General features: G+C 43.9%; 1 long non-coding RNA gene across 4 annotated transcripts in view; it reads left to right on the forward strand.

Moving 5' to 3' along the window:
* Positions 1 to 27922, forward strand: part of LOC146855355 (uncharacterized) — a 90472-nt gene that overhangs the window by 56876 nt on the left and 5674 nt on the right. For 2 of the 4 annotated variants that reach the window (XR_014980816.1, XR_014980819.1), the window contains one exon: positions 24979 to 25550. The exons of the other annotated variants lie outside the window; for them this stretch is intronic. This is a non-coding gene — a long non-coding RNA (uncharacterized LOC146855355). The remainder of the gene's footprint in view (positions 1 to 24978; positions 25551 to 27922) is intronic. 4 annotated transcript variants of the gene reach the window in all.

Genomic DNA, 27922 nt, shown 5'->3' on the forward strand with positions numbered 1-27922 from the left:
CCAGGCAAGCCGGGCCGGAGCAATCACCGGGCCTCACCACTCCCGGCAGGGCCCGTGCTCTTCAAGGCAGCCTCCCCCACCGGGATCATCGCGCAGTCCTCACCGCATCAGCCGGAATCAGAATCTCTCCTCGCCACTGGCTGCCAATTTGAACGATGCAGGTCTAGTACCTCGGTGGCCCCAACGAGGCCCCCGCTGCTCTCACCAGCCTGTCCCAGGTATGTGGCGACGCAGGAAAACCTCGGCACTCCAGCACTCACAAAGCAGGCAAGGGCAGGTTATAGTATTGCCAGGATGATGAAGGATATGTGGTGTGGGTCAGAGGAGCTCCGCTGCCGCAAGGCCATTTTTCAAGCCGGCAAGCTCCGCCCCCCAGAAAATGCTAAAGTGATTCTGGTAAGGTAGAAAATCAAACTTGCCACGAGTTTATATCACATTATGATATACTATGTTTACAGGAAACATGGTCTAGAGAACCGCTCCATATAAATGGATTTAGAACATTTTACACACCTGCTGTGAAGGGGTTAGGGGGCAGAGCAAAGGGAGGGCTCTGTACATATATTTCAAACATGTTGATAATTGACAAAATAGATTCGAAGCTGGGGGACAGTCAGTATCAGTTGGTCACATTGCATTTAAGTTTGTCCCATTGTGTTATCCTGGTTAACTTTTATAATAACATCCTTCCAGATGCTCTTGACAAGGTTTTAAAGAACCTTGGTGGTGATCTAAATTCCATCAGTAATGCCAGCAAAAAAGATGTTATGGTGATTTTTGTGGGGGATTTCAACTGCGTTTAATACCCGCATGAGGACAGAAGAATCTGTGGACTTCATGATGATGATGAGGGTACCTGTAATACTCATTTGTGCCACACTCCAGTGGGAGAGCTATTTAATGAATTGATGTTAAGTTTTGAGCTGGGTTTCGCAAATGATTTATGGCCAGTCCTATTTCCATGCCACCTACATTTAATGGTAGAGGTTTATCCTCAACTATTGATTACATACTCATATCAATAAATAATGCTCCCAGGTTGTACTCCTTTATGGTTGATGACAATGTCATGAGTGATCACTTCCCCCTTTGTTTAGAGATTTATTTACCAGTACATAGATCTGGAAGGGTGGATAATAGGGTTGAGGCGTTAAGCAAGGTAAAACTAGACAAACTTAATGGCTATACTCTACGATGTCCCAAGGTAGATCCTACCGCAATTTTGCAACAATTAGTAGTGAAGTGCAATACTGCTGTTGACACGTGCTTGAGTGAGTCAGCCTCCCATGACCAGATCTTATTGTCCTTCCAGAATATTGCTGCTGGGGTGAGGGAGTTATTACATGTTCAACTCCGTAATAAAGTAAAAAAACAGGGGTGGTTTGATACAGTATGCACAAAAGCATATACTAACCTAAAGAATGAGTTACATAGGGAGCCTAGAAGTCCAAATAAGGTTAAGCAGGCAAGAATGGATTATAGGCTGGTCCTTAAGGAAAGAAAATCGGCCTTGAGAACTGAAGCTTGGGAGTCCCTACATAGTGCGGCTCAGAGGAAAGACGATGTTGCTTTTTGGAGGACAGTGAAAGCCCCATTTTTGCAACCTCAGGGCGGACCTTCTATAGAAATAGCTATTCCGGAGGAATCGTGGATTGATCACTTCTCTAGAGTTTACAATGGGCAGGACAATTCCATATTAACAGACAGTAATACACCAGCGGTTGACATTGCTTTAGAAGATTTAAAGTTCACTTTGGAGGAAATAGAACGTGCTCTGTCTTTGAGTCAGGGCGGCAAAGCCCCCGGCCCGGATGGAGTCCCAGTGGATCTGTTTGAGTCTAATATTGCCCTTTGGGGGCCCATTGTAACACAGGTCATAAATGCGAGCTGTGGGGCTCGAATGCCCAGGACCTGGAGGGAATCCATCATTGTCTTAATCTTTAAAAAAGGTGACCGAAATGAGCCTGGGTGTTATAGACCCATCTCATTATTAGACTCCATGGTCAAGGTAGTTGGACGTGTTTTATTAGAACGCAGGCAAGATTGGGCTGAAGAAAGTGCAGTTTAATCTGATATCCAGTACGGTTTTAGAGAGGGGCTGGGGACAACCGAGCAGAGTTTGAACCAGGCCATTCATGTAGGGAAATACACAAGAGCAAAGAAGTGAAGTTTTTTCTTGGTGTTCGTAGACCTCACTGCGGCCTTTGATTCTGTAATGCATGATAGGCTGTGGGAGGTTCTCGAGGCTGCGGGGGTGGACCCTTACATTATTCTCTTTTTAAGGTGCCTGTATAGCGATGCAACAGCCAGCGTGCGCTTTGGAATGGGTGGTGAGCGCACAGCGGCTTTTCCCATCAGGAGAGGTGTCAGGCAGGGTTGCGGGATGGCCCCCTTTCTGTTTAATTTGAATATTAACGGTTTGGGCACGGCATTGCTTGAGAATAATCAAGACTTTCCTTCAGTGAATGGACGACCCATACCTGCTCTCCTTTACGCGGATGATACAGTTTTAATATCACAAACTAAAAATAGTCTCCAGAGGGTTTTAGATAGTTTTAGTAATTTTATGAAGGACCTTGGCCTTGTTATTAATATCTCCAAGACATTTAATATGACCTGTGGTTGTAGGAGCAAGAGGTTAAAAGGCATGTTTGTGGAGAGGCAGAAGTTGGTGCAGACTAAGAGTTTTACTTACCTTGGGATCCTATTCGACTAAGGCGATGCATGGGCCCCAGCGGTAATTGCGAAACTGGCGTTTATAAAGACAACAGCGGCGCTGGCTTTTTTTTCGAAGGACCTAGGCAGGAAACCGCCAGGTGAGCTTTTTCAAATATATAAAGCTAAATGCATAACCACCGCAAAGTACGGGGCTGGTGTTTGGGGCTTTTCCAACACCCACGCATTGCAAACTGTAGAAAACTCTTTCTTAAGATACATTTTATCGGTCCCAGCCAGTACATCTTCATATGCCTGCCACGAGGAGTTGGGCCTCTCCTTTATCTCAGACCTTATAAAATTGGAACCTATTCTCCTGTGGCATAGGATCTGGTTAATAGAGTAGACTACGCTAAATAGGGAGATTTTACAAGGCTGCCTTAAACTGAAGGGGGCCTTAAAGACCCCATGGGTGAGTTTTGTGCATACTTTTATGAGCGACCTAGGACATCTAGAATATTTTACAGACCCCGGGTCCATGCAGTCAATAACCAGGAAGAACCTAAGGAAGGAAGGTCTTCACCTGTTGGCCACAATAAGAATGGCAGGAGAGATCTTAAAGCCAAGTGTAAGCCAAAATCAGCTAACTGTCACTACTTCACATATGGAACCTTATCTAGCATTTGTGCCAGGTGGCTATGATAGAAAATTACTAACTAGGTTAAGATTTGATATTGTCCACAGACTTGTAACTTTTTCAAGTGTGAACGATTGGTCACGTAAACTACAATCATGTCCGTGTGACAATCAATCTGCCCAATCTACTGTCCATTTAGTCTTTGTTTGCAAATTTTATACAGTCGTAAGGAAAGCGTGGATTTTACCACTTTTAAATCGTTATGGGTTGCGGCAATGCTGCCCGGCTCTGCTCAAATTACATTTTTTTAGAGGATGAACATTCTGCCTGGTGTGTGGCTATGTTCTTAAAGAAAGCACTTTATCAAAGGAAGTCTATTAGTATGGCCGAACTATAAATGTTAAGGCATACGCCGCTTTCTAGATGGGTGTTTTATTAATGGTGTGTAAACCTATAACTGGATTTTTAATATTTTTTTTCTGATGATTGTAATTATGTGATATGACTGTATTTTTATGCGCTTTTATGATTGTTAATATAGCAGTCGAATAAAGCTTTCCTTGCTTGCTTGATTCTGGTAGTTTACTGACCTCTGCTGGTCGTTTTCTATCAAGAAGGTTAAATAGAGGCAGTTGTCAGAAAAATAAAAAAAGAAAGTCCCTAAGCAGAAAGCAATTCTGGTATTTTACTGACCTCTACCAGTTGTTTTCTATCGAGACAGTTAGAAAGTTCCTAAGCGGAAGCAGACAAGTCCTAGGGATGATCTCCAGTGCCCACAAAGTACATACATACATACACTAAAGTATATACAAAGTGTCTCCAATGCTCAACCTAAAAAGGGTAGGACTAGATCCGAACCCTGAATAGCGCTACAATTTAAAGGCTTAGATGCAGATGTAAAAGGAGGTAGAAAGACAGACTGTGTGCTATTACAGATAAAGGACTGAACCCAAGAGAAGGCATGTTCAGCAAAACCCTTGCCTTCCAGTCTCTCAAGCAGGACGACATGAGAGACCATATCAAAAACTTGTTATTAATAGTGCGTGCAGTCATGTGTTTTAAAAATGCATGTCTCAAGTTAGAGACCAAAAGCAGGTCTATTTTCAGTAGTGGATGACTGTAAATTTCCGTAGAATTTTCACATCCTTACTCTTGCGCATGCTCAGCTGCTTGAAATATTAAAAACGGGTGAGCAAACCCTTCTGCCTCAGAGGCAAATGGCTGACATATAAAGTTCTGTCAACTATCGCAAACAACATTTTTCCGAATATCTCACACTAATTACCACTTTGCTAATTGGTTTGCTTGATGCAACAACTTGAAAAATAAAGGTTGGGCTAGTGTTTCTAAGCAGAAGGTGTGGGTATGTAGACAGAATGATCATACACCCTGCCACCGAGATGAACTAGTTTTATTTTAACATAAGACCTTTTCGCGGCCTTACAAGCCTCATCTCATCAGTGTTCGACTTTTCATTGTGTAAAGCTAAGTGTTTTTGAGGTATGCGTTCCTAGAATAATTATTTTTTAGAAGGCTATTGTTCTTCATTTGTGTATGTAATGAATTAGCTTCGCATAATAGTATTCATAAATGCAATTACAATGATAGGAAATGGGTTGGAATATTTCATTCCGATCCCATTATAGCCCCAAGAGAAGGAGCATGGAGGAATCCATTAGTTATGTAAGCTACTAATTCTGACTCTGTAAAGGGCTCTATGATAGGATGGCACTAGACTGCATTCTTCACTCCCAGCCCACCACCCTGTGGCAGCAAAGGATGGAAAAGAATATGCTGAGATTATACAACTATCGGACACACCATTGTGGCTTGATGGGGTGTCTGTTGAGACACTGTTTTAAAAAGTTCTGTAAGACAATTGCTGAGCCTTTAATTGTAGTATAAACTCTTGAACAAATTTAAGTCGGGGAAGCGAACTAATCGGCGTGGCCCATATCAAGATAAAAATGTTCTCAAAATCAGAAATGCACAAACACTAGCTTTACACCACATGCTTGTGTTGATTTCTAGACTTTCAGTAGATTCAGAAAAAAAGCTGACATCACAGAATTTTTCATAGACGTTTATACAATCTTTAGATTACATAATTTTTATTCTGTCCACTTGGTTTGAAAGATTTTCTGCAGCGGGGCCATACCACAGAAGTAACAGCTGTGATATGTGCATTTGCTTATTAAGCATTGTTTCATTTTTTATATATACTAGTGAAATATGATTCTGTCGGAAAAATCCATTCCCTCGTACCACCATAAAATATGGGAGTACTAGAAAGAAATTCCAAGCAAGTTGTACAAAGTTGAGACTTTGTGGTAGCTATTTAAACTTTCCAATGGCCACACGCCTACTCCTGTTCTGGGCACGCAGAAGACCTGACGCTAGACCAGATAATGTAGAGCACCTGGAATGTTTCAGGTTTCTGTGCTAGAACTAGTCCTTGTGGCCATTAATGTCTGCTGATATTGATTCTGGTCAGCAAGGGGCATTGGCATCCACAAATGACATATAATAGGGATCCCAGGTAAATTCAGTAGGGGGCACCTATTTTATCTTCCTGCGTCGCTTGCGGAAATTTCTGTTCTTTCTGTCTATGGCTGCCAGACAACAGGTGATCCAAGCCCTGATCGTATCTCGCTTTGATTACGGGAACGGCCTCTATTTGAGCATGCCCAGGTATCTGCTGGACAGGCTGTAGCTGGTCCAAAATGCAGTGGCTCGAGCTATCTTTAAACTCCCCCATAAGGCTCACGTATCTAACCTTCTGAAGAATCTCCATTGGCTTCCAGTAAGGAAAATAATCATATCTAAGACTCTACCGGTGACTCAGAAAGCCTTATCTGTGATGGGCCCCGGCAACCTCAAACGTAGAATCTCGTTCTACGTCTCACCGAGAAATCTCCGCTCCTATAATCTCTTTCTGGCCAGCACGCCTCGTATTAAATAGGCTAGGTCAGGGGGTAAGGCCCTTTCCTTCCTCAGACCATCCCTCTGGAATAAACTGCCCCGACCCTCAGAAGCATCAAGTCAACGCCCCTGTTTCGGAAGAAGCTGAAAACGTGGCTTTTCTCAAGCCCATAATCCCCCTCTTTGTCCCACTGTTACCTTTCGGCATCCAATGCCAGGACACTCCTTGGAGTAGCAGTCGCCCTCTACAAATTCGCCCAAATAGACATAGAAATAAATTAAATGTGCTTGGACAATTTTTTTTATTATGTATCCTACAGAGCAGCAGTAATATCATGTTAAAGAGGGAACCACAGCTTGCCAACACGTTAATCCTATAGATCCTGCCTTTGTGACTATGTTGGGTTCATGCCAGGGCCGGACTGGGAACGCAAACTGGCCATGGCAATTAAGTTAGACCAGCAGTGGTGGGGGTAGGATGTTGCTGGTGGGAAACACTGCTGCTGCTTTTGGTAGAGGGTTCGGAAATAGGAGCGCTGCTGCAAAACTGGCCCCCGGTTCCAAAAACGCCCCCACCGGTCTAATACCTGCCCCCTCCCCCCTATTACGTCCCACCGGGAAAACGCCAGGTGCCCGCTACAGCCAGATTTACAAATACATTTCTGGGTTACTATTATGCTAAATAAACCAAGAAGATTGGTAATCAAGGAGAAACACATATTTGCAACCCAACAAATTCTCCTAATAATTATATTATATAGGTTCTCGTTTCTATATATTTTTTATTTATATCACTTTCCTTTATATTGGACTCAATACTTAAATGCCAAATTGAAGTATGTGTTTCAAGTACTTTTATCACCGTACTGTTCACAGGACCAATTAACTGCTGACTACATACATGGCTAGGTTTCAATTATCACAGCAAGGGGCCTGGTGATTGTTAGACCTGGCCCTTTTTGCAAGGTCTCTACCAGTATTTTGACGTCTGTTTTTGAACACCTTTGTTGGCATTAGGACTATGTGCACTTTTTCCCTGCTAATCAGTAGTGTAGTTCTTGTGCTCTCTACCTAAAATAATTGATCGACATCTGATTGTTACATTTAATTTACTTATAAGTCCCTAGTAAATAGCACTACACACAGTGGTACACTCTTGCCACTTTTGGTAAGAACGGAGCCCCCATTTACATATTTAGGTCCTGATGAATGCCCTGGACCCTCCTGGGCCAAGACGGCAGAAACATGTCGACCTCTAAACACAACGGTTAGGGAACACTAATTCCCCCACATACCGTCACCTGCTTTTAAACATCATATAGTTACCTTTCACATTAAAAAACACAATGAGGATAACTATAATGATTTTTAATCTCACTCACTCATACACGGGCCCCCACTTAGTTTAGAAGTGCATCCCTGTTGTCAGGTGTATCCCCGCCCTCTATCAAACCAAGGTTTTAGAGGGCGAGGACTGGTCAATGATGAAGCATGACACCAGGTAGTGTGTGAGACTAGTCCGTTACTTTTTGTGAGATGTCCCCACTCACAATATAACTCAAACCTTATAGTGGTTATCACTTTAGGAGCAGCTCTTTTGTGGTTGAACAAAAATCAAATCTTTTGCCAGGACTAAACTAGGCCTAGGTGAAATGTTTGTTATGCTGGGGTAATTAGAGTGATTCCAGTAATTACACATTACTCGTGTGATTGCGAAATTACTATAATTACACGATTACCCAAGATTGAAGACTTTAAGAGTAATTTGGGGCACATCAAAGGGCTTGCCTTCTGCACACAAAAAGAAACTTGAACCCAGCCGTATTGTCATCCCAGACTTTTTGGCACCTTGTTAGGGGAAGGAGATGTATTTTCCAGACCTGATGTGGAAGTAGGACAGGGAGTCAATCGCACATAAAGGCTGGAACCAGGTATAAATATTGGACCTCCATAGCCACTCTTCAGTACAGACCTGGACCTGTGGACATTACAGAAGAATGACTGTGATGACACCAGAGGACTGCCCTGCTGATGCCAGTGGATTGTCCTGGTGTTTGAGGATTGCCTGCTCTCTGAGAATAAAGGCTCGACTTGGTCCTTTCATCCCACACTAACCTGAACGATTCACAACAAGCTACCAAAGCCTCCCTGCAACGGCGCGGCTGATTGGCTGCACTGGACCTTTCTGGACCTGCAACCTGACCTGCCCGAGCCTCTGCTGAAGTGACTTCCTGGTCCCCCAGAGGTGCCTCCCCAGGCCCTGGAGCCTTGGCTGGCATTAGTTGAGCTCTACCTAAGAAGACAGGTGAAATCCTCAGGTTTTGGCTTTTTGCAGCCAGGAATGGACCAGTTTGGGTCAGGACTCTGATGCCCAGGATGACCGCCAATGCAAAGCTCCTGTGAAGCCGACTCTTTGGGTTACATCGGCTGCCAGCAAAAATCGGCAACATGAGATCTGCACTTTGCGCTATAGCAATCACAGCCTGCTGTATGCTCCAGCAACGACCATCTGTGACATCCAACAGGCTATTTCCACTGCAGAGACGGCAGCTCGCGCAGCTGTGCCTGCTCTTCGCGCACTAGCGATGACCATCTGCGATTCTCTCCCTGCTCCTCACGGCCTTCTCCACCGCAAACGGAACTCTTTGCGTTGGACTTTGAGAAGATATATTTTCCATCAGGGCTAATCTTGTCCCTGTATCCGACCCATGCTCCATGGCGGTTGATCTGAACTTGCGAATTTCACCCGGTCTACCACGACCAGATGACTGTGAGTTGTGCTTTGTGTTCTTAGGGGCAATAGTTACTTACAATTTCAAAATTGAATATCTCTGGTTCTATTGACAGGAGTTTTGTCACTCTGGTGCCATTTTATCTATGAAAAGTTACTCTATTTATTATATTGCTTTGGGATTTTTCTTGTGCTGTGTTTTCACATTAATACTGTTTCTCCACTGCAAAAATACTTTACACGTTACCTTTTACTCAAGCCTGACTGCTTTGTGCCAGACTACCGCAGGTTTAAACACAGGTTAAGTTAGTGACTTTTGTGGCTTACTCTGACAAGGATTGTGGTTGTTGCTTGAATAGGGCTTCCACTCCCTGAACCAAAAACCCAATTTCATACAGTGATCATATGCTCAGAATTGCAATATTTCTGACTGTGCAGACTGACTTCAGTCTCCTTTGTAAATGTTACTATTTAGATATCTTTTCATAAAAGCACAGCTGCCCTGAAAGACTATATAATTAGAGTGTGAAAACTCCTACAACAACTGCATCAAAAACAAGCTGCAAAATCATTTTTTTCAAGAGAGGATTTTGGTTAAAAAATATTTTTCAAACAATTTGAATTCCCCTAAGCAGACCTATAAGGCACCTGTGATTCCAAAATCATGTTTCTGTATACAAAATTAAAGATGGTGGACAAAATAGGGCTATTTCATATAGTCTTTTAAAGTTCATATGAGGATGTAAAGACTTCAAATCTGAGAAGAAAGAACCAAGAGAGAGAAAAGCGCAGCTTTATCTGAGCTTATCATTTAATCAAATGCCTGTGCATATCAGGGATTCCTGCTAGGAGGAAGTTTTAAAAAGTCTGACTGACAAAAAACGCAGCTATATGGCATGGAGGATTACCAGGACGCTGGTGGTTCTAGGGCAAAGATTCCTCTCTTTATCTAAGTCAGAAAAGGAGACAAAAGTGGCTGTTATTCCATTTCACAAATTACAAATGTTTAAAAAAAGGTTTGGGAAACTGGAATGGGAAATACAAGGTTGGGACTAGAGTAATTTAATTGAATATGATTTTAAAGGGTGAAGGAGAGAAACAAGATGTTGAAACTAAAATGGGAGGGGCGGAACTTTCTGCACTGAATTCATAAACTAAAAAGTGAATCATAAGGATGTAGCCTTACGGCTAGAGTGGTCGACCTCGAAGCTGGGTAACCGGGTTCGAGTCTCGGCAACGCCGCTCAACATCCTATGATTCTGGGCAAATCACTTAATCTCCCTGTGCCTAACAAAAATGAATGTGTCCTTCTGTAACGAAACTGGTACTCATGTAAAGCGCTCTGATACCCGTTTGGGTCTAATTCACGCTATATAAAACTCGATTATGGCATAGGCATTGGCACTGAAGGAAAAAAGCTATAGATGTCAAACTAAAGAGAAAAGGAAGCATTTTCATAAAACATGTAGAGGGAGACGAAAAGTTAATGAAGAGGGTGAAAAAATAGAAGTGGAGGGAAAAAACAAGAAAAAGAGCATGCACAGAACTCAATAGATGGAAGAGTTAGAGAAAGTAAAGCTTTTAAAGTCCTCATTCCAGCATTAGAGATGTAGTTTTGGAAATGTGCCTCAATAGTTTCAAACTTAGACTCCAGAATGCTTTCATAATCCTTAGACTTCAAGGAAAAAAACAGAAACCTGAATACTGGGTGCCTTTCGTACATATCATGTTTCGGTGACTGACCAGTAATCTACCATCACTACCAAGGGTATATTTCAGTCAGTTTCTAGAAGTGAAGCAGCTGTTTCTCCTTCTCCAATATTTACTTCAATCCTAAAATAAATCTGAAAACCAGAAAAATTTAATAAATGTTGGTAATGTGTTTTTAGCAATGATTTGTAAATTAGTTAAATAAAAGCTTCTGAGTTAAGTGTTAGTGATCAAATATAAGAGCAAATTAGAGAGCAGTTCATTCCATAGTCCCATGAGTTTACTACATTCTTTATATCAATCACTCAGGTATTGTCATTATATTTTTAGGCTCATTCAAATATCAGATATTGAGTTGCCCATGTCTATTCCACTAATACTACTTAACAAATGTCTTTTAGCTATATATTACATAGCGGCAACGTCGCATATTTTAATATTTTTGCACTCAGTATTTATATAACACTGGTTGCTAACGTAACCAAATATTTGGTCAATATGGACTAAGTTAAAATTCTGGTTAGCATCAAACTACTTAGTAGAGGTTACCAACTGAAGTGCTTGCTCCAATCTTGTCTCTAAAATGTACATTCACTTGCCACGCTTACATGACACGTAATGGTCATAACACAATCATTAGCATTTGAATTGGTACAACAGCCTGTGGGGCATTGATATGGGAGCTGATTGGTTAACTTAACTTGCGGGTATCAGAGTATGCAGGCTTGCCCACAATTGGCTTAGCTTATTTTTAACTGAATGAATCTGACAGAATTTATGCCACTTTTCAGATCCTCTGGTACTGCAGAGATCTTCCCTAAGTCAGACACTTTTTTTGTATCTATGAGGCCCCTTAAATTTATTTTTTTATGGAACATCACCTCTCCTGTATGTGTTATGCAGATGCCATGAAAATCCCCTTAAGACTTGACAATACTAATGATGTTGCTTGCCCTAATTTTGGCAATGTCATGAAAGCAGTTACCAATTGGATGTTCTCCAATTTTCTGAATCTTTCCTCAGATAAAATCAGAGTTCTGGTTACTGGAGGCCCTCCCCTTGTTGGTCAGCCAGTTGATGGCCTCCTAACCTGGGACATTGCCTGTCTCCTGTTCATACAGTTTGCTACTTGGTATTCATCGTGTACAGTTGTCTAACTTTGTCCACTCAAATTGAGAAGGTTCCATTAATTTTGTTTTTGACAACTGCAGATATTAATAAAAGTCCTGCCTGTTGTTCCTAAATCCTCTCTCCATGCTATTTTTCAAGGTATGGTGGGATCACACCTGAACTTTGCAAAGACTTTATATCTTGATGTAGGAAAGTCAAATATGTTGCCCTAATCACGTACATTTTTTGACTGATACTGGTGGGTACTAACTCTAAATGTGCCCTGGGCTCAGCTAGCCAGGCCCATGGCTAGTGTTCTGTTTAAAAGGTACATGGTAATTGGTGTAATTAAAATTGGTTTTAGACAACCTACCTGCAAGTCCATAGTATATGGTAGGGCATGTATGCTTAGTGACCCCAGTGGACTTAATGCAATTAAGTGTGCACTGCTGTGGTGTCTGGTGGCATTTAAAACCAGTCCTTCCTTGCATGCTGGCTTTACAATAAAATTGTCCAAATTCGACTTTGGAATTAAAAGTACTTCCAAAGTCTAAAACAACCTTTTTCATTTACATATAAGCCAGCTTCTAGGTGCCCCAAGGGTAGGTTGCCTTGTTATAAACAAAACAGGGACATTATAAAATATGTTTTATATGCTCTGCTGAGGGAAAAATAGCCAACGACATTTCCCCCACTGAAATGCTGTTAGCTCCATGGGCTAACATAGGATGGCTTTATTGAACTTTAAAAAACTAAAAACAAAAAGAGCTTTTGACAGGAGTGAGCTTGCACCATAATTCAAAGTATCGAAATAATAGTTACAATAAATCAACTTGCCAAGGTTGGATTTATTACAACTATTGCAGAAAACTAGTTTTATAATTTACTATCCTGAAGTTACCTAAAGCAGCCCTGTAACAGTCTCTACTAATTGACAGCATTTGACAGCCAGAGCCAAGCTGTTCCGTGATTAGGCGTGACCAGACTTGGGGCTGAAACAATACAGCCATTTGGTGGGAGGAGATTTTGTTCCTGGAGAAGCTAGGGACAGGAATGGGGCTGGGGAGATAAACTGGTCTTCAAAGGGAGAAGCCCAGATGTCACAGGACCCAGGCCAGCCCCACTTCCTTGACCCGCAGCCAGAGGTGAGCCGCTCTAATTTGATTAGCAGAGGGGCAGGTCGGGGGAGTGTAGAGAAAGGTTAGTCACCCCTGTGAGTTGGGTTAGCCAGACCTGAACTCCAAGAAGAGATTTTCTCCATCTTGAATTTTGCTGAGATGTGCATTCTGGGACAAACATATGCCACACTTCTCAGGACGTTGTAATGGCAGAGGGTGGTAACTCGAACCCCATTGTTAGGGGTGCCCCCCACCAGCCCAGAATGGGGAATAAATATGGGAGAGTTGCAACAGCACCTCAGAAATGTGCCTGCAAACATCTGGAGAAGGTGGGCCGCCCTGCTGGACCCTTGCACTGCACAGGAGAGGACTGCACTCAGAAGGATCGCACCTGCTGCACTCAAAAGGCTCCACCAAAGAAGGACTGTTCCTATCTTGAAGGATAAGGTGGGGATTCCCTGAACAGCAATAAGTAAAAAAAAGTTGCTGGAAGAATCCACCTGCCACCTCCACTTCAAGGACAACTCCAGCTGACCAGCTTCAACTGGATTTTACTTGGATTGACCAATTGCATTGTACGAGTTAGAGTCCCAAACCCCAAGAGGCAAACTAGAGCTTCTGAAGCCTTGGCTGGTGCTGTGGACCTTTTCTGACCCTTAAGGAACCTTTCAGAAGACGATCTGAAAGTTTGGGGACTTCTTGCCAACTTTTGTGGAAAAGCTCCATGAGAAGATAAATATCAACGATGAGAGTCAATCCAGAGACATTGAACTTTGACTCGTCCTGACTGCACAGGTTTACCCCACTGAAAGCTCTGAAGCTCCTCGTTGGCTATGATGTAGAAAAATTCCTCCAGGACTCACCAAGATATCACACTTCAGCAGGCTGGTGTCATCAAATTAAAATCTGGATCCGAGGACCTAATCGCTTGAAGTTGAGAGAAAAAGATCCCAAAAAATGTGACTAAGTTAGAAGGTAAAAACTTGATCAGGTCCAACCACTCATCATATCCGACCAGCAATCCATCGCATTTGGTCTGAAACTTTGACTTTGTCCCAGCCCAGCACCACCAGATAGCCACGGTTGGTGCTTTGCAATTTTAGGTGCTAGAATGCACATTTTTTAATTGAAATTTTAAAAATCCATGTCTCCGGTTCCCTACATTGGATTTTTGGCGTTATGGTTTCATTTTAAAGATAAAAATATTCTCTGCTTTTAGAAATTGGTGTTCATTTTGTATTGCTTTGTGTCTTTTACTTATTTACTGTTTTGGTGATATTAAGTGATTTACAAACCTGTCTCTTAAATTAAGCTTGACTGCTCTTCTGCCAAGCTACCAAGGATTATTTTTTTGAGACTTGACTTGACCTTCTCTGTGATTGTGGTGTTATTACTAGCTGTAGGTACACGTCTGTGCCTACTAAAAGAACACCTTCCAACACTCAGGCTACCAGTTTACCTAAATTGTGATCCTCAAGTGGTCCAGACCTACATTACATGACTTCTTCTTAACTATACTGTGGCTTGTTCGCAGTTCTAGCCATCTTCATGCTTTACACTGACTCCCCACAGAAAACCATATACTCTTTAATCGTCTGTGTGTTAGTTTTAAGGCACTTCCTGACATTGGTTCTGCATTATTGAACAGCTGCTTACACTGTATGTTCCTTCCTGACCTTCATGCTCTTCTTCGGCCTGCCTTCTCAAAGTTTCCAAGATTATTAAAGCTTCACAGGGTGGAAGATTGTTTCCTTAGTTAGTGGCTATTAAATGGAACTCCCTTCCCTTTATTTGAGAAACCAAACCTATCAGTTTTTATTTTAGAAAGTGTTTAAAACATTGTTATTTATGTATTAGATTGTTCTGCCTCCTCGTTTAATGTAGGACTTTTGCACAGCATCAGGGCACTTCAGGGCACTTGCTGGTAGTGTTTAATAAATAAATATATAAATCAATAAATCTATAAATATCATTTTGCTTTCAGCCAAAGGGCATCAACGTCCAAGTTATAATAATAATGGGAATATAACTTAGAGGAGTATGTAGACATGTAAATGGCATTGATGGACAAAAGTGTGAATTTCTGGAACTCAGCCAATAAATGGAATTTTAAAAAATGTGTTTCACTTGACAGTATAATAAAATAGAAACACTTTCAACCATTTTAAAATGAGTAAACTAATGTGCATTATCTAAGCTTATCTTGAACGTTCATAGTATCAGATAAACATGCAACACTGTTCCATAACCCTGTGTCACAAAAATCAAGCTTCCCCATAATGCTGTGCATTAGAAAATCTTGGGTAGCAGGCATAGGGCCTGATTTAGATTGAAGTAGGTGGGTTACTCCAGTCAAAATGGTGACAGATATCATGTCTACCGAAATATGAATCCCAAAATATCCTATGGGACTTATATTTTGGCAGATGGGATAGCCATCACCGTTGTGATGAAGTAACCCATCCGCCGAAAGCTAAATCAGGCCTATAGTATTGCAAATCCCACCAGTTGAGGGCAGCATCACAGATAAATCTTCTGTTTAACTTTTTACAAAAACAATGGATTATTGAATTTGCTGAATCAACAAACTGGACATATTGGAATGATTGCAGCTTTGATAAAATCTGAAACTGGGAGATGGGCACATATTAGGAATAAATAAAAATTAAATATGATGGAGTCTGATGGCCCATCAAAAATTCCATACTCCAAGCGGGAGTGTCTAATTTCTCGGAGCTTGCAAACAGCTTCGTTCTTGGTACTCGAGGTTTTTTACTTCGATACATAAAAGTGTTGCTCTTGGATTCCAATTTTTGGAGAGGTCAGAGGGAACATAAATCAGAATTTGTTGATGAAGAAATATAGGGTGGATACATGTTTCAATATAGTTTATTCCACCACTTAGATAAAGTGCTAGGCTTTGATTATATTTGAGGTTTTTCGTTACCATGGATGAAGTCCTGAGAAAATGTAAGCAACCTATATTATCATCTTTTTTAGGAATAACCATTCACACATATTTTACTATTTTTAATCTAATGGCACCATTCACCTATTTTCTGTATAACATGCCACAACGTTATCTTGGTTTTGGTGCTGTACATTTTGAAACCTAGAGGAGGTACTGAAGCTATTCATTAAAAGTGGTTGTGTGCATTATGATGTGTGCAGTGCCTCCTGCCACCACAACTATTAAAATGTAAAACAATGCGGAGAAAACTGAGAACTGCATGTGATAATTTTTTTACAAATCAATTGTGGAAGATAAAAACAAAATTTACCAGAACAAAATCCAGATAGTTACCAAGACATGAACATTTATTGAGAGAACAGGGCCATAATCTGCTTGTTTTTCTCCATCATTCCTGGGAAATTTGTACATAGAGATATTTATCACACCTAATGAAGAATGATCTTCAGAGTATTGGTATTTATCAGGTGCAATTAATATTGCACTAACCAGTGGGCCATTCGAGAGAGTCTGTATAGTTCGATAATATGATGCAACACAGTCATTCAGAATTAGTTAAATCGTCAGCATAAACTTTGACTTTTCGAGTCAATGGTCCAAGCTTAAAGCACTCAACATCATAAAATCTTTTATGATTGCAGCCATTGGCGCTCTAAATACAGCAAACAATTACAGAGGGAGAGCAGAAAACCTCGCTGGATGTCACACCTAATCAAACAATGATTATATTGATGAGAGGTTATAACAGCGGTGATTGGAGAAGGCGTCCGCAGACACCACACAAGACGGCACTGAAGCTCCAGAGCAGCTTTGACAGCTGGATGTGGAGGCCTTTCATCTCTGTTTCTGCCTTGCAGTACAGATGCTGATGTTGGAAAGTGGGCACCTTCTAACCAGGCCTTCCTCAATTCGCTGCAAGTATTTTTCAAGTCAAAAATGTTTTTTTTACACTGTACTCTGAGGTAAAATTCAGCGCCTCAGCAGTGGCAGTGGGAGACTCAACTGCTCTACTCTTCAATTGATAAACTCCTGGCAATGTCTATATCTCAAATGAGTTGCATGGTTTTATCAGAAGCTCCAATAATAAAGATGGTTAAACTGCATTGATACCCTTGGAATGGGCTAAACGCTATCCCTTGCTCTTCAGCAAGACGTGGGTGATATTCAGTTGCTTACACAGACATTTATTTAGTTTTGCGCCGCCTACGTTTGCCCACTTTGTTTCATGAGCATTTATTGAGCCTTTTAGGAGTATATGCCTATAAACTACATTCATAATTTAAAGTTACAGTAGCGGAGATTTGAAGTGATTTTATTAACTGCTTCCCTGATGGCGTGCTCATATTTTCAAGGGTGAACTGTGATAAACCCAAGTCTAATATTGTTTGGTGACATTACCACTATCTCTCTTCATGTAGACTGCAAGGTTTAACTAAGGCATCTTTTTCTACTACCCAGCCTGTTATTAGGAGACCTCATCACCAAAAAGACCTCGGTCCAGACTACATGACTGCTATAATGAAGGGTGAATGTGAGTATAAAGGAACTCCATCAACATCTGCAACGGGAGCCATTTCAAAGAAGCAGTCTGGGTCAGTTAAGCGTTCAAAAAAGATACTGACTCTCCTTTCAAGTCACCTTCTCCTCTCGCCTGTGAGGACATGATGGAAGAGATTAGAGCCTTGAAGCCTTTTGTTATTGAGACTAGCACTTCCACTGAGGGCATTGAGGAAAAGTGGTCTTCTCATGATCAGTGCATCTCTGCCCTTGAACAACGAGATTGCGATGTACAAGACTCTCCACTAAGGGGGATATTCACAAGGATAAAAGTTGCGATAAACTTATTGTCCCAATCACAAGCTGGTGTTAACATCCCACAGCACCAGTTTACCCGCGATAGCAGGGGCAAAAAACATTGCCAGAGATGAACCCCGCAACTTTCGCTAATGAGATGCAGAGAATGCGTTCCCGTGCCAAAAGCTGCAACAACACCACTCCACAACATTCACAACGACCAGCCAGAACTGCGATAAGAACACAAAACAGGCGATAGGGCGAGTTAGCAGCAGGAAAATAACACCTGCTCTGACCTGCTGCAAAGTCGGACCACAGCCTGCACCACAACAAAAGGGAGCCCAGCCCAGAGCCACATCGGAAGGGCAACAGATGCAGCCGGGCACCTGAACATGAAGCCCGGAGGGCCGAAAGGGCAACAACACCCGCTGCCATGACCCCCAGAACCCCCACTTCCCAGCACCCCCGACCAAAGACATGCCACATCAGCTACACCTAAACATGTACAAAATAATCTGCTTGATGTCGAACAATCACAACTGGTGACATGCATGTGTCATCACAAAAATGACCATCACATATTCACTTTTGAAGTGACAAATTAAACTTTATTAAAATGAACACTGAAATGAAATGACGACACATAGCAGCTCCCCTTGGGACAATCCATAGGTCACAGCCTGCAAGACAAAAATCATGGTGAGAAGGTGTGTCCTGCGCACATCAAAGGACAGAGAGAGAGAGAGAAGGAGACAGAGAGGAACAGAGGGAGAGAGAGAGATAAGAAAAGAGAGGGAGAGAGAGAGAAGAAGAGAGACGGAGACAGAGAGAGAGAAGAAGAGAGACGGAGACAGAGAGAGAGAAGAAGAGAGGGGGAGAGAGAGAGAGAAGAAGAGAGGGGGAGAGAGAGATAGGAGAAGAGAGGTTGAGAGAGAGAAAGAAGAAGAGAGGGGGAGAGATAGTGAGAAGAAGAGAGGGGGAGAGAGAGAGTGCCAACCCTTGCACACCCAGGCCACACTGCTCACCTGCTGCCACCGGTGTGTCAACCACTTGCCGGTATGTATAGCAGTACACCAGGTCAGACATCTGAGACAGACCCGTCATCTGAAACAGAGTCCAGATACATGATTGGCACAGTACACACAATTGCACAAGACAACATCGCCTGCCCGCCCATGCACACCCAGGCCTCACTGCTCACCTTCCGCCACCGGCGTGCAGACAGGAGGTCCCACCACGTATCGCTGCAAGCCACAAGCCCGGAGCCAACGGACATGGCACCCTCCACACCATGCAGCCCCGCTCGGCAGGCCACCAGGTCTCACGTTTGGTGCTGGGTCTTGATTACTCCATGGCATAGGACATACCAGTTCACCCGGCATCATCGCAGGCTGCACACCCGCTCAGCCCAATGGGTGCCACTGACTCTGGGATCCCGGAAGCGACTCCATGTGGCGGTAGGCCCGTGCTGCCCATTGGCTCTGGCCTACACTGCAGTCCAGCAGGGCACACAAAACCTGAGCTGTCCGGACCGCCGGGACGGGGCATCATCACAGGCTGCACACCCGCTCAGCAGTTTTAGGTGCCACTAACTCAGTGCACCCAAAGTCACCGTTCCATGGCGGGGTGCCTGTGCCGGCCGCAATGCTCCGGGTGCCACTAACCCTGTGCAACCCCAGTCAGCGCCACGTGGTGGTAGGCCCATGAGGGCCACAAGGCCTCTGGTCCCACTAACCCTGTGCGCAACAACTCATGGGCCCTTTATGATTGAGAACCGTGGAGTGTCCATCATCCAGTCACCACTGGCAGAGGGGAATGTGACCTTGTCGGCCCCTTATGTTGGCAGAGTCCCATGGCCTGTGATGTCTGTGCCGGATGGGATTGGTGTGCGTGCAAACCTGCCCTCAGGGAGTGGCTGTGACATGCTGACAACTAGACCAGTGACCTGCACACCACCAGCAAGTACGCCTGCGACGGTTAGCAATGAGGGCCCCCCCTCGGAGCGTAGGCAGAGTTGTCTGGCCTGCCGTACGCTGGACCGGCGCAGGGCTTGCAACAATGACTTGCGGGCTCTGGGCGTGGTTCAGTCCATGTCCGGACATGGAAATGACTGATGCTTGTGTCCCTGTTGTAGTGTTCATGGGACCCGGTACACAATATGCAATGTAGCACCCTCTGACTGGCATCCCACAGGATGAGCATCATTGACGCAAGGGAAATCACTGTCCCTACATTCATCCACACATTCATACATGAATGATGAAAGACATGACACAGCAGTGCGTCACTGGAGGTTTATTGCACATCCAGTGCAGTTCTGCAGCTGGAGCGGTACAGGGCAGTGCTGAGCACACTACACAATATGGGCATGTGGAGGGCCATGAACCACAGAAAGGACCGTCCCTAGTTGTGTCTTAAGAGATGCCCAATTTAGTGGGGGCAAATCACAAAAATTGACGGACTGGCATCACACACCACCAGGTGTCATGCTTCATCATCTGCCAGTCCTCGCCCTCTAAAAACCGCGTTTGATAGAGGGCGGGCATACACCTGAAGACAGGGATGCACTTCTAAACTAAGTGGGGGCCCAAACAAAAACAAAAAAAAGGAGCGAGTGAATTTAAAAACCATCATAGTATACCTGAACAATTTTTATTCTATGGGGTTACTATGTGGGATTAAAATATATAAGTGCGGTGAGTGGGGACCTTCTCATCCCGTCGCCGCTGTGAATCAGTGATTGTTAATAGGGGGTCAACATGTTTCTGCCTGTATTGTCCACTTGGGTACGTGGCATTCGTCAGGACCTTAAATATTGGGCTCCAATCTTACCACTGGGGGCGTAGGCCTATAATTGTAGGTTTAACCACACCGCCACCCTGACTGTAAACAATCTGGGTTTGTTTTCTCTTCCTTTCTTCTGTGTAAATACTCGTAACTGCTCCCGTCATGAAATAATACTCATGAGCAGGGCACATGTTCCCCATATTTCTATATAACTTGTCTACACACGTTAAATATCTCCAGAAACTATGGCAGGCGCTCTCATTGGACCACAGCTGTTCCCGCCCCACCCCAGGCAATCATCTGAGGTAATGACGGGACACAGGAAGCGGCGTGTCATAGAGCAGCGCCATGTGCTGACACACCCCAACGAGGGTCAGGCAACAAACAGGCAATGTGCAGTCCTTTCTGCATGCTTCGCTCAGGACACAGGAAATGCAGCATCATCACTGTGCGCCACGCTCACCTGAAACCCATATCGCATGCCACGACCCCACCCAACAGTATAACAGCTTGCTGCGTACTACACTTAATGTCACCGGGGAGGAGGCTGGACGCATGCAGCACTAGGTTTTCTAGCGGGGAGTACGCCTTGAACTGTAAGTCATTGTTCTGATTTCTTCTTCTAACAGGTTGAAACTATAGTAGACCAAGCACGCCCTGACGGTTTTTTCTGCTAACTAATTCAGTATCTTTGCTATACCTTCCCAACCAGCCTGGTTTTTAACCCTTTTGTCTTCATCCTTTATCGTCTCCCACCAGAATGTGGCCACAAGGATTTCCCCCCTACCCCTCCCATGGGGCAAATAGGTTTTTCCAATAGGGTAAGACTTCTATATTTGTTTCACATGAATGTCAGAGTGAACACAGATGCCTGACACTCATATACATTTTTCACCTTTTCACTTTAGGAGAGAGCAGTAAGTATGGAGCGTGACTGTGACACATCAAGGTCTACCGAATGACAACCATTTTGAGTATTTTATGTTTGTCTCACCCCCTCTCTCTTACAGGTTTCTCTAAACAGGTGGCAGCTGGCTATAGGCATACGCCCCCAGTGGTAAGATTGGAGCCCAATATTTAAGGTCCTGACGAATGCCACGTACCCAAGTGGACAATATAGGCAGAAACATGTTGACCCCCTATTAACAATCACTGATTCACAGCGGCGACGGGATGATAAGGTCCCCACTCACCGCACTTATATATTTTAATCCCACATAGTAACCCCATAGAATAAAAATTGTTCAGGTATACTATGATGGTTTTTAAATTCACTCACTCCTTTTTTTTTTTTGTTTGGGCCCCCACTTAGTTTAGAAGTGCATCCCTGTCTTCAGGTGTATGCCCGCCCTCTATCAAACGCGGTTTTTAGAGGGCGAGGACTGGCAGATGATGAAGCATGACACCTGGTGGTGTGTGATGCCAGTCCGTCAATTTTTGTGATTTGCCCCCACTAAATTGGGCATCTCTTAAGACACACCTAGGGACGGTCCTTTCTGTGGTTCATAGCTTTGGTTGGAGGCTGACCGTTCTCTAGTGCCCTAACGCCTCTAGTTCCCTTCCCGGGCCAGACCCTGGGTGTAACTGTGGTTCTTTTCCATGTGGAGGGACAGCCAGAGTCCATCCGGGGATGACAAGTACTGCGGAAGAGGAAGGTTACAGTCCGCAGTCTGGTTGCCGTGTCATTGGTCATCAAACAGGATATGGAAGTCCATGTCGCTGTCCATGGTGAGTGTATCGGGGGTCAGTGGAAGGTAATGAGGCCATGTGCGGCACCAAGCAGAAACAGGCCAGGTGGCGGAAATGAATGCTAGTGCCTCCTGATCACAAACCCATCCACGTCATCATCCCCAGATGTGTGCTCTGCCCCATATGTGGGTGTTGCAGTACCGGTTGATGAACTGTGTGCCATCAGGTGCCGGAGTGGATATGTCTGCCGCACTGTGAGGTAATGGCACCCCAGGGGGGCAGAGATGTGGATTGTGTGGGGGCAGCAGTATTCATCTGCACCACACCTTGTGGCAGCAATGTCATGATGATGATCTGTAGGGCATGGTAGATCCCAGCTACATTTCACTGATGTGCAGCGGTGGCTGCCATCCTTTCCACCTCCATCCGCACCATGTCCTCCATGAGCCTCCGCATGTGTGCTAGGTCACAGCTGGCATCGCTGGTGCCCCTCTGAGCAGACAGGTGTGTCAGGACTCCAGCGATGTCAGTCAGGGCTCATTGGAGACCATGGAGCGGGCATAGACACCCATGGATGGCGTCCAGTTTGGTGGCCATGAGGTCGAACCCCACCCACACCTGCTCATCCGTCTCCCTCTGGGCCTCCAGCACACGGCGTTGGAAGGCCGTGTGTTGTTCCTGGGGGTCTTGGGAGATTTCCGGGGCTGTGGGTACCTCCTGCTGGGTGGTTTGGGTGGTGGGTGGGGTCTCCTTGATGCAGCTGGTCAGCCCTGATTCTGGAGGTGAGTCGCAGATGATGTCAATGATGTCTAGGAGGGCTTGTGCGTCGATGCTGGGGTTGTCCTCCTCGTCATCAGTGAAGAGTGTCTGGGACTGCTCTGCAGGGGGTGTTGATGGTGGCCCTGCAATGTGAAGGGGAGATGGTGTATTGCAATGTGTCCACATGTATGTAGTCACATGGTACATGTTGACATTCAGACAGCATGGCATTGTACATTGTGACAGTCTATAGATCTGGGCGATGACCCACAGTTATTGAGGGTGTGCACTGTGCTTTTGCTTGATTGTGCATGTGTGAAATTGTGGCCATCTCCACCCATCCCTCAGTACCTGGTGGTCACTCACCCTGTTGCGGTTGTGTTGTGTCCAGTTCCCCTACTCCGGCCACAGTATCCACACTGATGACTGTCGACACCAGCTCCTCCATGTTATCCAGCACGTGCTGTGGTGCTGGGCCACCACCTCCAGTCTGCATTGCTGCCTTCTGGTTGGCTGCGAGCTTCTCATTGGTCTTCCACTTGATGTAATTCCATCGCCTCTTGACCTCATCCATTATCCTCTTGTGCTCTCCGACGGCTTTCACCATGTCCACGATGTCCCGGCATATTCCAGTTTTGGTGCCCAATGACACGTTGGAGGTGACGAACAGTTGTTGATGGTGTTCCATCACCTCCGTGACTATGATCCTGTATGCCTGCAGACTGAACTTCATCTTCCTCTTCTTCTTCTTCTTGTCCTTGCCCTTCCCTATCCCCAAGGACCCGGGCTGGTCATTCGGGGTGCTTGTGGGGTTGCGCTTGTCCTCTGCGCCTGCTCCGGCTGCCTCCATGGTGCTTGGGTGTGTGTTGCAGGCCTGGCGCTGCTTTTCGCTGATTTCCTCATCGGGCTTTGGCACATCGCAGGTTTTTATGTGTTGTGGTTTGTGTTTTTATCTCCATCGAGGTGATTGTATTGCGGACATTGTCCACGGTTTAGGCAGACTATCGCATGGTACCACCTTTTTGTGAATTCCACGTTGACATGGGGTTATTTTCCCGCGATAGGCAGCGATGTTGAGAGTTGCGTTAAGCTACTCTTGCAGAAGTTATCACACATTCTTGTGAATATATCCCTGAATGTTACTCACCTTCTAGAAGAAATTACACAACTTAACAAAACAGAGGATTTGAAAAAATGAAACCTCAGGAACAATCTAAGACTACATGGCATACCAAATAATTCAGAAGGATCTAACATGATTGCATTCCAACAAAAAGCAATTCCTGCAATAGATAAAATGCAAAGCCTAATTTCTCTTAGTATTCAAAGGGCACATAGTTTGTGGCCCAAGCCCATCACTTCCACCAGTTCTAAACACAGAGGTATTATCATTGTAGGAAAGTAGGGTCTGCTTCTATGGTTACCCCCACTTTTTGCCTGGTGCTAAGCTGTATTTTGACTAGTCTGACTGGGATACTGCTAACCAGGACCCCAGTATATCTGCTTTCACCCTAAACTGTTGTGTTCAGTACTTATAGACATCCCAGATTGGATACTGGGCTACCCTTATAAGTCCCTAGTATATGGTGCTAAGTTTGCCAGGGCATAGGTACCCCAGAGGTCTCCCATGGGCAGAAGCATGTATTATGCCACCCATGAGAGACCATTCACAATGGATCTACAGGCCTGCCATTGCAGCCTGTGTAAGCTGGTGCTAGTGATGGAGCGGGTAAAATAACAAATTTTGGTATACCCAATCCATTTATATAAGTTTATTAAAACAACTGAAGAACTAATTCTAATGAATAATAATGTGTGGTTATTGAATTAATCAACCTTATTAACCAAGAGAATATATGTGGGAACGCATTTGCATGGCTAAAATAATACGTGAACTAAGTTTGTACGCATATTAAATTTATATGTTTAGTTTAAGCAATGTTAATGTGTTTTGCGCTTAAATAAATCAGCATTAACGGCTTTAAATGTCGCATGTGGCTAGATAAATGCATACACATAAGGGTATTAGTGAGGCAATAACATTGTTTAGTCATTTCAATGTATTAATAACGTTTTGTGTTTCTTTTACCTTAAGTTGACTATTACGGCCTACTAAAAGATGGCTACCGATTGAATCCTCACTAAAGTACATGACTTCATGCAATTGACAATGGAGGAAGGCATCTGCACTGACTACGTAGCAACCTCTCCTTGAACCCCTGAACCAGGTCCATGAAGACTACTCTGGGCGAGATGCCAATGTCCCTGAACACGGAAGAATTGTTGCAAACTGGGAACCAAAAGCCACCTATTCACAATAGACTGATACTTTCCTGACCTGGGAACGATTTTCCCATACGCCTAGTTTATACATCATCCGTATGAGAACTTTTAAAATTGTTTCTTAAATTTTGGGACGGGGCTGAATTCAGCCAATAGGCAGCCTGGAAATAGAGAAAATGTCTCATGAATATGTAAAATTTGGTATAAATATTAGTAGTCTAGAGAGGGAAAATTAGGTTACCACCCAATGAGCTCGAGACGCACCCTGATCGATGCTACTCTATGCGGCACTCCACGCTGACAGCAGAGGACGGGGCGGTAGAATCTGTGATGAATTTTCTGAGGACCAGTTCTAACTTAGAGCACGACAATTAGCCAGAATAGGTAATTATGACTAAAGATACTATTGCATTTGTTAGGACTTAATCTGCAATTTAATTAGATAAAGAAAAAATTATTGTTTGAAGAACTGTGTCGGGTGGTTATTTCTTTGAAAATGTTTATTGAGTGAATAAAGAGTTAAGTGTTTCATCAAATTTATAAAACAACTAAATGATCTGTTCGACCTCCGGATGGAGGAACTATTAGGGTAATTCAGTAGATGGGTTTTCCTCTATCCAATGAAAAGGAACTGTAGTTCGGGATATTTGAAGATCCCTCTGTAGGCACGGATAGATTGATGTGAATGAATGTTGGTGTTATGGGCCCCACCAGCGTGTGATGTGTGTATGTGCGTGTGACTGTGGAATCATTCGGTCCGTGGAAGCAGGAGGAGATTTTGTGTTCTGAACTGCACCAGTATTCTTGGTAGCTAGAGATGGTTTTTATTGTTTTGGTTTGATGATTTTGCCTGTATATAGCTTATCGATTATTGATTGGTATTGGAATGTGTACTAACACTATATGTTGAAGTCGTATTGAGTTTATGTAGTCTGTACGGCTTCTGGGATGTAAGAAGTCGGTGACAGTTCTGTAGTAGGACAGAGGTAAGCGCTGTTCTCGGGAAAGACGGGATTGTGGTTGCCCGTAGGTACACGGGGAAAACGCGTAAAAATTGAAGTTGCGCGTCGCATTGTCTGGGTCCAATTCGGTGACATTGCTGTGTGTTGCCATTAGAAACAATTTCTGTATGAACGAAGTGTATATGATAGCAAAGAGTTATTTGTGAAATTTCGGTCTAAAGTACCAGGAAACCAATAGGTATGCCAATAACGCTTTTTACTGAAAAGGTAGCAGGTGTTCTCTGAGCTTGTTAGAAGGACAAAGTAGAGGTAAGCGCTGCTTTGTTAACGTATGTTATAATTCTGTAGTAGGACAGCCTGTTCGCTGTTCTCGGAAAAGCAGGGTTCTGTGTGAATGAACGGTATTTCTTTGTATGAAAGTGCGTGAATGAAATAGCAGTTGAATTAATTGCGGAACTCTGGTTTTATTTCTCAGGAGCATTGCGTTTCCACTTATGTGTTTTAATACCGGAGAAAACAGTTAATTGATGTTTGAAAGAAGGGTAAAGTAGAGGGATGTGCTATTTTGCCAACGGACGCAATAATTCTGTAGTAGGGCAGAGGTAAGCGCTGCTCTTGGGAAAACAGGATTCTCGTGGGAAAGGTCTTTTGCTATTCTGTGGTTAGCGGAGCAGACAATGAAGATGTTTGTACGTTATAACTAACAAGTATTGTAAAATTTAAACAAAGTCTATCGCGTAGTTTTGTAAAGGAGGGGTGGACTGAGGACAGGAGTCAGGAGCAGAAGCTGCGGCAGCAACTGTAGACGTCAGAAGGACCGCGCTGGGATTGGACAGCTAGTCAGTTACGTAGACGCTCCAGGATTGGTGCGTTAGTGTGAGTCGCGCAAGGATTGGAAGTTGTGACAGTGACGTAGACGCTCCAGGATTGGTGCGTTAGTGTGAGTCGCGCAAGGATTGGAAGTTGTGACAGTGACGTAGACGCTCCAGGATTGGTGCGTTAGTGTGAGTCGCGCAAGGATTGGAAGTAGTAACAACGACGTAGACGCTCCAGGATTGGTGCGTTAGTGAGAGTCGCGCTACTATTGGATTAGAGATCGTACAGTGGTAGAAAAAGACTAAGGGGTCACAAAAGACAGGAAAATGTATTATCATTCACCCGAGAGAAAGAAAAAGTCTGTGTTTAGTCAATTGAAGAATTTGTTTGTGAAAGACAAGAAGATTGTGACTAGGGAAGGACAGTTACTCCCTCCGGCAAAGACCCCCGCATCCTTTATGGTTGCGAAATATGGGTACCATACCTGTATCTGGTTAGACAATTGGGCAAAATATACAAAGGAAGACGGAGTTCTAGCATTTCCAGAGGATGGGTCCTTTAATTTGGCAATATTAAGGTACTTACGGGAAAGAATGATGAGCTTAGATCCGCGACCTAGGCCTACCCAGTTTGAGGCATTAACGGAATGGGAAGATGAGATGCATGAGCGAGAAAAACAGAGAAATGGCAATCGGTATAGGTACATGTTCAGACGGCCAAATGATCGGGAAACTCATAGTGATCGAATGAGAAGGTGGCGAGATGCTAGTATGACAGAAGGATTATTTCCCCTTAGAACGGAAGGAGAAAGTGGAGGAAGAAAATGCCTAGAAAAGAGAAATCATGTAGAAACTCGGAGGTATGGGGCTAATGAGACTGATGATGACGTCCTAGATGATATGTTTTACAAGAGCCTGCCTCCGTACAGACAGAAACCAGACACGCCGATCACAGGCACACCAGTAAGAGAAACTCTGA

This window comes from Triturus cristatus, chromosome 4_1 (genome assembly GCF_964204655.1).
Source record: "Triturus cristatus chromosome 4_1, aTriCri1.1, whole genome shotgun sequence".
In the NCBI taxonomy this organism is placed as follows: Eukaryota; Metazoa; Chordata; class Amphibia; order Caudata; family Salamandridae; genus Triturus; species Triturus cristatus.